Raw genomic sequence first — 10,016 nt, 5'->3', positions numbered from 1 at the left:
CCTAAGGTGCTCCATCACCCGCCTGACATTGGAGCTCCCAATCACTAATAAACTCCTCCTCCCCGTGCCAGCCCATGTGGCCGAGTGGTTCTAGGCGCTTCAGTCTTGAACCGCGCGACCACTACGGTCATAGGTACGAACCCTGCCTCAGGCATGGATTGTGTGATGTCCTTAGGTTAGTTAGGTTTAAGTAGTTCTAAGTTCTAGGGGACTGATGACCTCAGATGTCCCATAGTGCTCAGAGCCATTTGAAATGTTTGAACCCTCCCCCGTGTGCCTGCTCGGACCTTGCTGAAGTGGCGGCCACATGTCCACTCACAGGCAGAGCGGGCGACGCCACACGGCCAGCCTCCACATTGACCTTCTGCCTCGTGCGACGCGAACGCCATTGAAGCCGCCAGTCCCCTTGGGGAGAGGTTGACCCAACCGCTCCCGATACCCGCGAAGATATCTCGACAGCAGGGACCGTGGATGAAGCATGTGACACCTGGGGTGTACCATGCGACGCACGAGACTCGCCACTGGCGCTACATTCCGAGGCAGCAGCCTTGACGGCTGACCGCGGTCATCAGCACGTTCAGCTGTTCGCGAACAGTGACCACATCCTCCTGCGTCTGTACACAGCAGTCACACATCCTATCCAGCCTAAGAAATCAACAATTTACTGTAGAAAGTTAAGTAATGAACTTTTAACTAGACTGCTAATTTACTAAAGGCGGCTGATAGCTGACTAAACTTTGTTACTAGACACTTCTTGTTGGAAACAATGATAATAAGCACTAACTGTCTCTGGACTGTATTCAAAACAAACACGAAATCTGTGGAACGCTGTTACTAGCACTAGAAAATTAAAGCTTCCTAAGAGCAAAAACACACGGAAAAAGAAGAGAAAAGCTCGAAAAACACAGATAATACTTAAATTTACGTTGCTTGCTGCACAGATGTGAAGCAGACGGCAGTTACGACGACACTGGAAGAAGCGATTTATTATAGCCTACCATACTCATACTTGTCATCCGTCATCCATCATGTTTGCTTTGTGTCATGATTGCATACAACTTAATTCAAGATGGTGTACATTACTACTGAGATGCTGCTACTAAAACGAATTCAGTGGATGGGCAGTATATTCAGTAACTTAATATGGTGGTTGATCATACTCATAATTCTGTAGGATGTTTTATACACTACAACAAGTTTCATATTTTTTGACATTCAGAAAATGATATCATATACAGTGGCTGAATATACAATACCTAAATAGTTTTCGGTGTTAACAAACAATCGAAGTTAAAAACAAATTATTTTTTATGTTGGTTGAAATTACTTTTAAGTGACACATATCAAATCAATCATCTTCATTGCCCCTGAACCATAATTATTGACCCTAACGATAAAGCTGTGCTTCTGGATAAACGTGGTTAGAGGTCGGCATGGACAAGAAATATGTTATTTGGATCCACACTGCCTTTTCAAGTCCCTTATCTACAGCTACAGGTTTTTTATCCACTTCTGTCGATATTAAAATATTGTAAACCACTTTAACTGGCCAGAATCTTTATCTGATGAAGTTGGACCTAGTAATTTACATTCTATACACTAATTACATATTGGCTGAACATGATCACATTTTAAAAGAACATAATCTGTCATATTCTTGATACATTCCTTAAACTACATCTTTCTGACATAGTTACTGACATGGATTTTGTGAAATTTTCTGCTGGATATTTCCTCTACATTGGGAAGTCAAATAAAGCAAAATTGATAAATTGTATTGGTTTCATGTCTGATATACAAACAGGAGTTGGACGATGAAGTAAAGATTACAATGGATAGACTGTCCTAGAATAGCGTTCATCCTGCTTTGCAGTTGTTTTCAATCATTGTATAAAACGTCTCTCTTAATGCAAATGAAGCTGAAATGACTCAGACATAAGTTTTCGGCTGGTATGATAGGAATAAGGCATACATTTATTTGTGCAGAAAACTGCTAAGCTTTCTATGTCGCCATCTTCAGTGCCCACAGACACCAACAATATGTCTATCATTTCCAACAAACTGTGCATTCAAGTCACTATAGCGGCAAATTACGACGAGTTAAACAACAATTATTATTACTAATGACTTCTAATGCAAAAGTAGATCAAAATCGAAATATTGACACTGCCCTTTATCTTTTAACCACAAAATACTTATAATTACAGATATCTGTAGATACATCTGCATATACCCACATCACTGCAGACTTTCATCCACCAAGGCAATATTACTGCACCTTCTACAGACACTTGCATCTATGCAGATGTCTAAACAAGTGCAGTTACATTATATATGATACAGTTGATAGAAATTATCTTTTCAATAAATGTTATGTCTAAACATAATACTACTATAAAACACAATTTATACTTTCCATTGTTGTTTTATAAGTCTTCAATTCAAGGATTGGTTTGATGCAGCTCTCCATGTTACTCAGTTCTTACTCAGTTCTGTGCATGCCTCTTCATCTCTGAGTCACTACTGCAACCTACATCCTTCTGAATCTACTTGCTGTATTCATATTTTGGTATCCCAGTACGATTTTAACCTACTTCCCTCCCCCCCCCCCCCCCCCACTCCGCTCGCCCCTGCTTACATCCGTTTAGATGCCTCAGAATATGTCCTGCCAACCGATCCCTTCTTCTATTTGGGTTGTGCCACAAATTTCTCTTCCTCCAATTCTATTCAGTACCTCCTCATTAGTTACATTATCTACCCATCTAATCTTCAGCATTCTTCTACAGCACTGCATTTCCATTACTCATCCCGAATTTTGTGTAGAGAAGAGTGAATTATACAACCCTAAAAATCCTAGACCAATCTCCCAGTCATCTTATATATCCAAGTTAACTAGTATTACTGTCAAGATACCTAATCTGCTGATGAGTAGTCATAGGTAGAACAAGATAAATAGCTAGCACATAGCCATAGGAGAATGTGACAAATATATGGCATCAGTTAGTTATTTTCCAAATTTTGAAGCCTTCACATCATAATGATTTGTCAATATACTGTGATGCACGAGCTCAAGGTTTGGGTGGCAAAATATTACGTCTGCAAATCTCCTCTAATGATAGAGACATTGGACTCAACCTTAATTTAGGTAGCGGGATACTTAATTACCTAATTTCTCTGAGGTTAGTTTATGCCAACAGGTTCAGTAAATTTATTACAGTGTGCTCCAGGTTGGTTGCTGTCACACTGTTGAAATGTGTGCAGTGCACACAATTCTAAAATAGAGATGATAGTAATGTGATATTGTTTAATTGTAGATATTTACTGGCTCCACATCAAGACTCTCTCAGAGTGCTTTATCTGGGTAGGTAGAGACACATATTTTATGAGGTTACAAGCTCTGGTGTATTATGGAACGAGACTTATGAAAAGCAAACGGAGACGTTGGTACACTGAATAGAAGCTAACAGCAAGCAGGGAAAAGCATGTGTGGCGCGTCTCCAACTATCAGACTAGCCTTTTCAGGTGTTCTCCTCTATGGTTCCTACTGAACTTCACTATCTCTCAGAGCGTTAACCCTTCCTTTACTCTTCTTTTCCACAGCTTACAATTCATTCATTGTTCGTTCTCCAGCTAATGAAGTTTGGCAGTACAAACTCGTGGCTTGTAATAACAAGGGAACCATGCACTTAATTGGCCATCGATTAAGATCCTCTTTCGCATGACTCTAGTGTGAGGGTAATCCCAAAACCAAGGTCTCCTATTTTTATAAGTACATAGACCTGTTTATTTCTACTATGGATTACATCTGTTTATAGCTTGAACGTTTAGCTATTTTTCGACATAATCATCATTTCTGTCTATGAATTTTTGTAGACGCTGTGGCAGTTATTGTATACCCATGTCGTACCAGCTCGCCGCCATGCTGTTCAGAAAGTTAAGAACCTCTTCTTTCACCTCATCGTAGGAGCTAAATAGCTTTCCGGCCAAATGTTCTTTTAACCTAGGGAACAGGTGATAGTCACTGGGTTACAAGTCAGGACTATAGGGTGGATGGGTGATTATGTTCCACTGAAACTGTTGCAGAAGAGCAACGGTTTGCCGAGCGATGAGTGGGCGAGCGTTATCATGGAGAATGTGTACACCCTTGCTCAACATTCCTCTTCTCCGGTTCTGAATTGCCCCTTCGAGTTTTTTCAGAATCTCACAGTACTGTCAACGTTAATTGTAGTCTCAGTGGGCATAAAGTCGACCAACAATACCCCTTTCCGATCCCATAAAACGGTTGTCATGACTTTCCCGTGAGACTGTGTTTGTTTCACTTTCTGTGGCTTTGGCGAAGAATGATGCCGCCACTGGCGTGATTGTTGCTTGGTGTCAGCTGTAAAGTGGTATGCCCAGATTTCGTTCACCCGTGACAATTGAGTCCAGAAAGTTGTCCTGTTTGGCTGCAAGGAGGTGAAGAAATGCGCGGGAAGCATCAAATCGTTGCCACATGTGGTCCTCAGTCAGCATGCGTGGCACCCATCTTTTGCACACCTTCCGCTAGTTCAATGTTCCCGTTCCAATTCTATGAGCGGTGCTTCGGGAAACCTCAGGAACCAAGGAGCAGAGATCATCCAGGGTGACCCGCTGATATTCACGCATGCTTTGCTCAACCTTCAATACTGTTTCCTCAGAAATTGACGGTCTCCCGCTCCTTTGTTCGTGGTGAATTTCGGTCCGACCAGCTCCAAACTCTCTAGACCACTTACGAACATTTTTGACATCCATGCACGACTCACCATACACTCCCGTTAATTGGCGATGGATTTCAATCGGCGCAGTTCCCATTGCGTTCAGAAGCCGAATAACTGCACGCAATTCGCATTTGGCGGTAATGTCCAACGGGAGCTCCAGTCTCAACGGCTACCAAGCCAACACTGAGCGCCACAGCGCGGTGTGCGCATGTTTACACACAGTGCGTGAAGCACTCTTCATAACACTATGACCAACTGCCACACAAACAGAGTTCTGTACTTATAAAAAATAGGAGACCTTACTTCTGGGATTACCCTAGTACATAACTAGATATAACACCTGCTGCTTTAGTATGATTTCGAGAAATCGAGCTCATGTTGTTGTTGTTGTGGTCTTCAGTCCAGAGACTAGTTTGATGCAGCTGTCTATGCTTCTCTATCTTGTGCAAGCTTCTTCATCTCCCATTACCTACCACAACTTACATCCTTCTGAATCTGCTTAGTGTATTCATCTCTTGGTTTCCCTCTACGATTTTTACCCTCCACACTACCCTCCAATACTAAATTGGTGATCCCTTTATGCCTCAGAATATGTCCTACCAAGCGAACCCTTCTTATAGTCAAGTTGTGCCACAAATTTCTATTCTCAGCAGTTCTATTCAATACCTTCTCATTAGTTTTGTGATCTACCCATCTAATCTTCAGCATTCTTCTGTAGCACCACATTTCGAAAGCTTCTATTCTCTTTTTGTCCAAACTATTTATCGTCCATGTTTTACTTCCATATATGGCTGCACTCTATACAAATACATTCAGAAACGACTTCCTGACACTTAAATGTATACTCGATGTTAACAAATTTCTCTTCTTCAGGGACACTTTCCTTGCGACTGCCTGTCTACGTTTATATCCTTTCTACTTCGACCATCATCAGTTATTTTGCTCCGCAAATAGCAGAACTCATTTACTACTTTAAGTGTCTCATTTCCTAATTTAATTCCCTCGGCATTACCCGATTTAATTCAAATACATTCCATTATATTCGTTATTCGTTTTGTTGATGTTCATCTTATATCCTCTTTTCAAGACACTGTTCATTCCGTTCAGCTGCTCTTCCAGATCCTTTGCTGTCTCTGACAGAATTACAATGTCATCGGCGAACTTCAAAGTTTTTATTTCTTCTCCATGGATTTTAATTCATACTCCGAATTTTTCTTTTGTTTCCTATACTGCTTGCTCAATATACAGATTGAACAACATCGGGGTAGGCTACAACCCTGTCTCACTCCCTTCCCAACCCCTGCTTCCCTTTCATGTCCCTCGACTCTTATAACTGCCATCTGGTTTCTGTACAAGTTGTAAATTGCCGTTTGCTCCCTGTGTTTTACCCCTGCCACCTTCAGAATTTGAAAGAGTGTATTCCAGTCAACATTGTCAAAAGCTTTCTCTAAGTCTACAAATGCTAGAAACGTAGGTTTGTCTTTCTTTAATCTCTCTTCTAAGATAGGTCGTAGGGTCAGTATTACCTCACGTGTTCAATCATTTCTATGGAATCCAAACTGATCTTCCCCGAGGTCGGCTTCTACTAGTTTTTCCATTCGCCTGTAAAGAATTCGTGTTAGTATTTTGCAGCTGTGACTTATTAAACTGATAGTTTGGTAGTTTTCACATCTGTCAACGCCTGCTTTCTTTGGGATTGGAATTATTATATTCTTCTTGAAGTCTGAGGGTATTTCGACTGTCTCATACATCTTGCTCACCAGATTGTAGAGTTTTGTTAAGGCTGGCTCTCCCAAGGCTATCAGTAGTTCTAATGGAATGTTGTCTACTCCCGGGGCCTTGTTTCGACTTCGGTCTTTCAGTGTTCTGTCAAACTCTTCACGCAGTATCATATCTCCCATTTGATCTTCATCTACATCCGCTTCCATTTCCGTAATATTGCCGTTAAGTACATCGCTCTTGTTTAGTCCCTCTAGATACTCCTTCCACCTTTCTGCTTTCCCTTCTTTGCTTAGAACTGGGTTTCCATCTGATCGAGCTCATATCACTTGCAAATCGAATCTCCTACATGTCATTGTACTTCACTTTGTACGTCATTGCTGTGTTTGCTACAGCATAAATGCACATGTGTTGCGGGAACACAGTACTGCTACAACGTTGTCTGTAGAATATAGCAATAAATAAAAATTTCGAAGTGTTAGACATCTGTCGTTAAAATATAAAAACAAGTGATTTTGGCATATACAAAATGCGTTGGGATACCTACGAAAGTTGTTGCTTAATGTTTAGAAATGTCATTCATTTTTATTTTCTATCGAATTTAAACAGTCGTAAGCTCATGTTCCAGAAGTGCCTGACGCACTGTAGGATGCACCTATTCTCGCAGATAACAGACTGACTCTTTCTCATGTGGAAAAGAGTTAATTTCTTTGTTTATTTTTACACGTTTGCTACCATAAGTTAGTTATAATTTATATTAGCCAAGACAAAACATAATTATTTCGAAAGGCTCCGGTAGCATACTATTTTATATCTTTGGCTGTGATATACATTATCTTGCTGCGGGGTTGAAATCGATTTGTCGAGATGCGTTTGCTTGTGTTTTGGAGGTGTGTTAGTGACTGAAGGAGATGCAAATAGAAGACAATATGATGTGTCTGTTTTCGTGCGCTGTGTTTGTTTCTTCGAAATAGAGACTCAGTTTACCCATGTAACCATAATATTATAACCAAATCTGACATAGTGTTTTTTACGCTGAAGCAATGCCTGCGAGTTTTAGCGATATTATGGTTGTGATACCCAATGGTGGTTATATGTGTGTAATTTGTTGCTTCGTTTCGCTCAGGATGTGTTCAGAAAATTTATGTTGAAAGTGAGAAATGGAAGTTTTTGTAAACATCAATTATCGCAGGTGAGTCTGATAATTGTTTTGTTGATCTTCGATATAACAATAAAAGGGGGAGTACAAAAATGAGGACGATAGTAACGTTAGTACATGGATAAGAAATCACAGGCATTTGTTTTTTCCTATACAGCTTTCGTTAGATTTCGAACATTATCATAACTTACATGTCATTTTCATCTTTGTTCTAATCATAAGTGCAACACAATCGAGACTTGATTGATTACATTTGTATGCACAGTTCCACGAGATCTTTGTGATTTATGCCCATGGCATAAGTTGTTTGAAAACCTGGCTATTCATTTGGGACTTGTGGATTAATATTTTGCTGCTCGAATGTACTTCATGACCATTTTAGGTGAACGGAATTGAATATCCGTAACGCATTATCTAGTGAATGCAACCAGTGTATAACCAGTTTACGCAAAGTCAGTGAGAGTTGACGCATTTATTTAGAAATTGCGAAATAGTGAACCCACACAATAAAGAATTCAACGTAGGCGCAGGTTGCAGGGTCATATGTTTCCTTATAAATGATTGTTTCGCGTGTTTGTGTTTACTTAGGGAGCCACCAGTGTAAATACTGGCTGGTTGGCAGCAGTCCCTCTATTTGTACTAGTCGTTGGAAGTTGTTACAACCCGTAGAATCTTAAATGGAAGCACAAATGAGGCTCACGAATAACGTCACCTTTTGTTCTGAGGGCCACGTTTGTGCTAGACAAGTGCTTTGTGTTGCTCTGGCTTGTCCTACAGTAATATAAATGTTTACAGAGTATTAATGTATGAAGGGCACACAAATTTCCGAGTTTCACAGCTAGGAGTTGCTTTTTAAAGTGGCATTTGCGTCTGTAAGAGCATTACTGCGGATTTTGAAGAGAACTTAAGAGTTGATCAAAGTGCGCAATTTTTTATTTAGCTATATATATACTTTTACATGTATCCTTTTTACTGGGGGTTCCCTAAGTAACAATTGATACTTTGAAAGCAACTACCTTTGCATTTAATCTGTAGTGGCTTAGAGAAAACGTGAAAAATTAAATTTCAATAAATGTACTGATGTTAATATGTGGTTTGTCATAATGGAAAATCATGATGTCTTTTTGCTGTGTAGAAAGAACTTGCTCTATGAAAATTCTTTTGGTGTGTAGTATATTTCTCTGAATAACACAGGAAGATGTGGTTTTGACACATTGTTGTTTTGACTGGCTAGAATTACCAAATGGAGGCAGTAGTTTGTTTTAAACAATAACATGACATCAATAGGTAACTATATAGATGTAAGTTTGTTTAGGTAGAGTACTGTATTAGAATCGTAAATTTGTTAGTCTGCTGGCTCATTTTATACCTACCAATGTTACACATATTATGTGACAAGAATGTCATTGAGCAATAAAAGTTAACAAAGAAAAGCAGGACTGCTATGGATGATGCAAACCAAGGACCAGTTCTCTGCTTCAGCATATGCAAATTTTTCCTGTGAACTTAATTTCAAGTTTGAATATAGCTGAATGCAGGTCATTACAGTTGATATCTATCCCCCATGTAAGCTATTACTGTATCCCCATTTCTGATACACACCCACTTCTAATTTCATCAGTGGTTCTAGCTGAGAGTAGAGTATCAGTCACAACAGCATGAAATATTTGAATTTCAGTGAATTGTGCTTTGTTGATTGTGTTTCGTGGAAAAGTGAACACATACCTGAATGGAAGTAACAGCATATATGATGTTGAAACTTCGTGGCAGATTAAAACTGTGTACTGTACTCGAACTCGGGACCTTTCCCTTTCGAGGGCAAGTGGTCATTCTGTTAAGTTTGGAAAGTAGGAGACGAGGTACTGGCAGACTTGGATCCATGAGGACAGGTTGCAAGTCATGCTTGGGTAGCTCATTCGGTAGAGCACTTGCCCACGAAAGGCAAAGGTCCTGAGTTCTACTCTTGGGCTGGCATACAGTTTAAATCTGCTAGAAAGTTTCATATCACTGCCCACTCTGCTGCAATGTGAAAGTCTCATTCTGGGTATAAGACATTGCCTTGGGATTGTTGAATAACTTAAGGAAAGTAAAAATAAAAGTGTCGCATGATTAATGATCAATAACGCACAAATCGGAAACAAATACTATATGGTTTCTGGCAAATCTCAGAATATTTCTTAATTCTGATGGCAATAGTAGTTTCTTCAGTTTTCTTGGTGTGTTTTCTCTTTTTATAAATATTTTATTGCTATGTTTGTTACATTGGTGAGAAGGGAGACTACAATTTACCCTTGAGATGAAGATGGTTAGTGAAACCTGAATACTTATGTTGTTCTTCAGAGGAAACTGATTATTAGAAATAACAATACTGCTAAGAAGTGTGTTTATGTTGCAGTGTGTGT

General features: G+C 39.8%; 1 protein-coding gene across 9 annotated transcripts in view; it reads left to right on the top strand.

Moving 5' to 3' along the window:
* The first annotated feature begins 7,289 nt into the window (after positions 1–7,289).
* LOC126298725 (uncharacterized) overlaps positions 7,290–10,016 on the top strand; it is a 168,042-nt gene continuing 165,315 nt past the window's right edge. For 8 of the 9 annotated variants that reach the window (XM_049990160.1, XM_049990162.1, XM_049990157.1 and 5 more), the window contains exon 1: positions 7,315–7,647. The gene's annotated coding sequence lies outside the window, so the exon portion shown is untranslated. Of the gene's footprint in view, positions 7,648–10,016 lie in introns of all 9 variants that reach the window. The other variant, XM_049990159.1, reaches the window with a different exon arrangement.

The sequence above is a fragment of the Schistocerca gregaria genome, chromosome X, assembly GCF_023897955.1.
Source record: "Schistocerca gregaria isolate iqSchGreg1 chromosome X, iqSchGreg1.2, whole genome shotgun sequence".
NCBI classification, from domain to species: Eukaryota; Metazoa; Arthropoda; class Insecta; order Orthoptera; family Acrididae; genus Schistocerca; species Schistocerca gregaria.
This window is presented reverse-complemented; position numbering and strand designations above follow the sequence as displayed.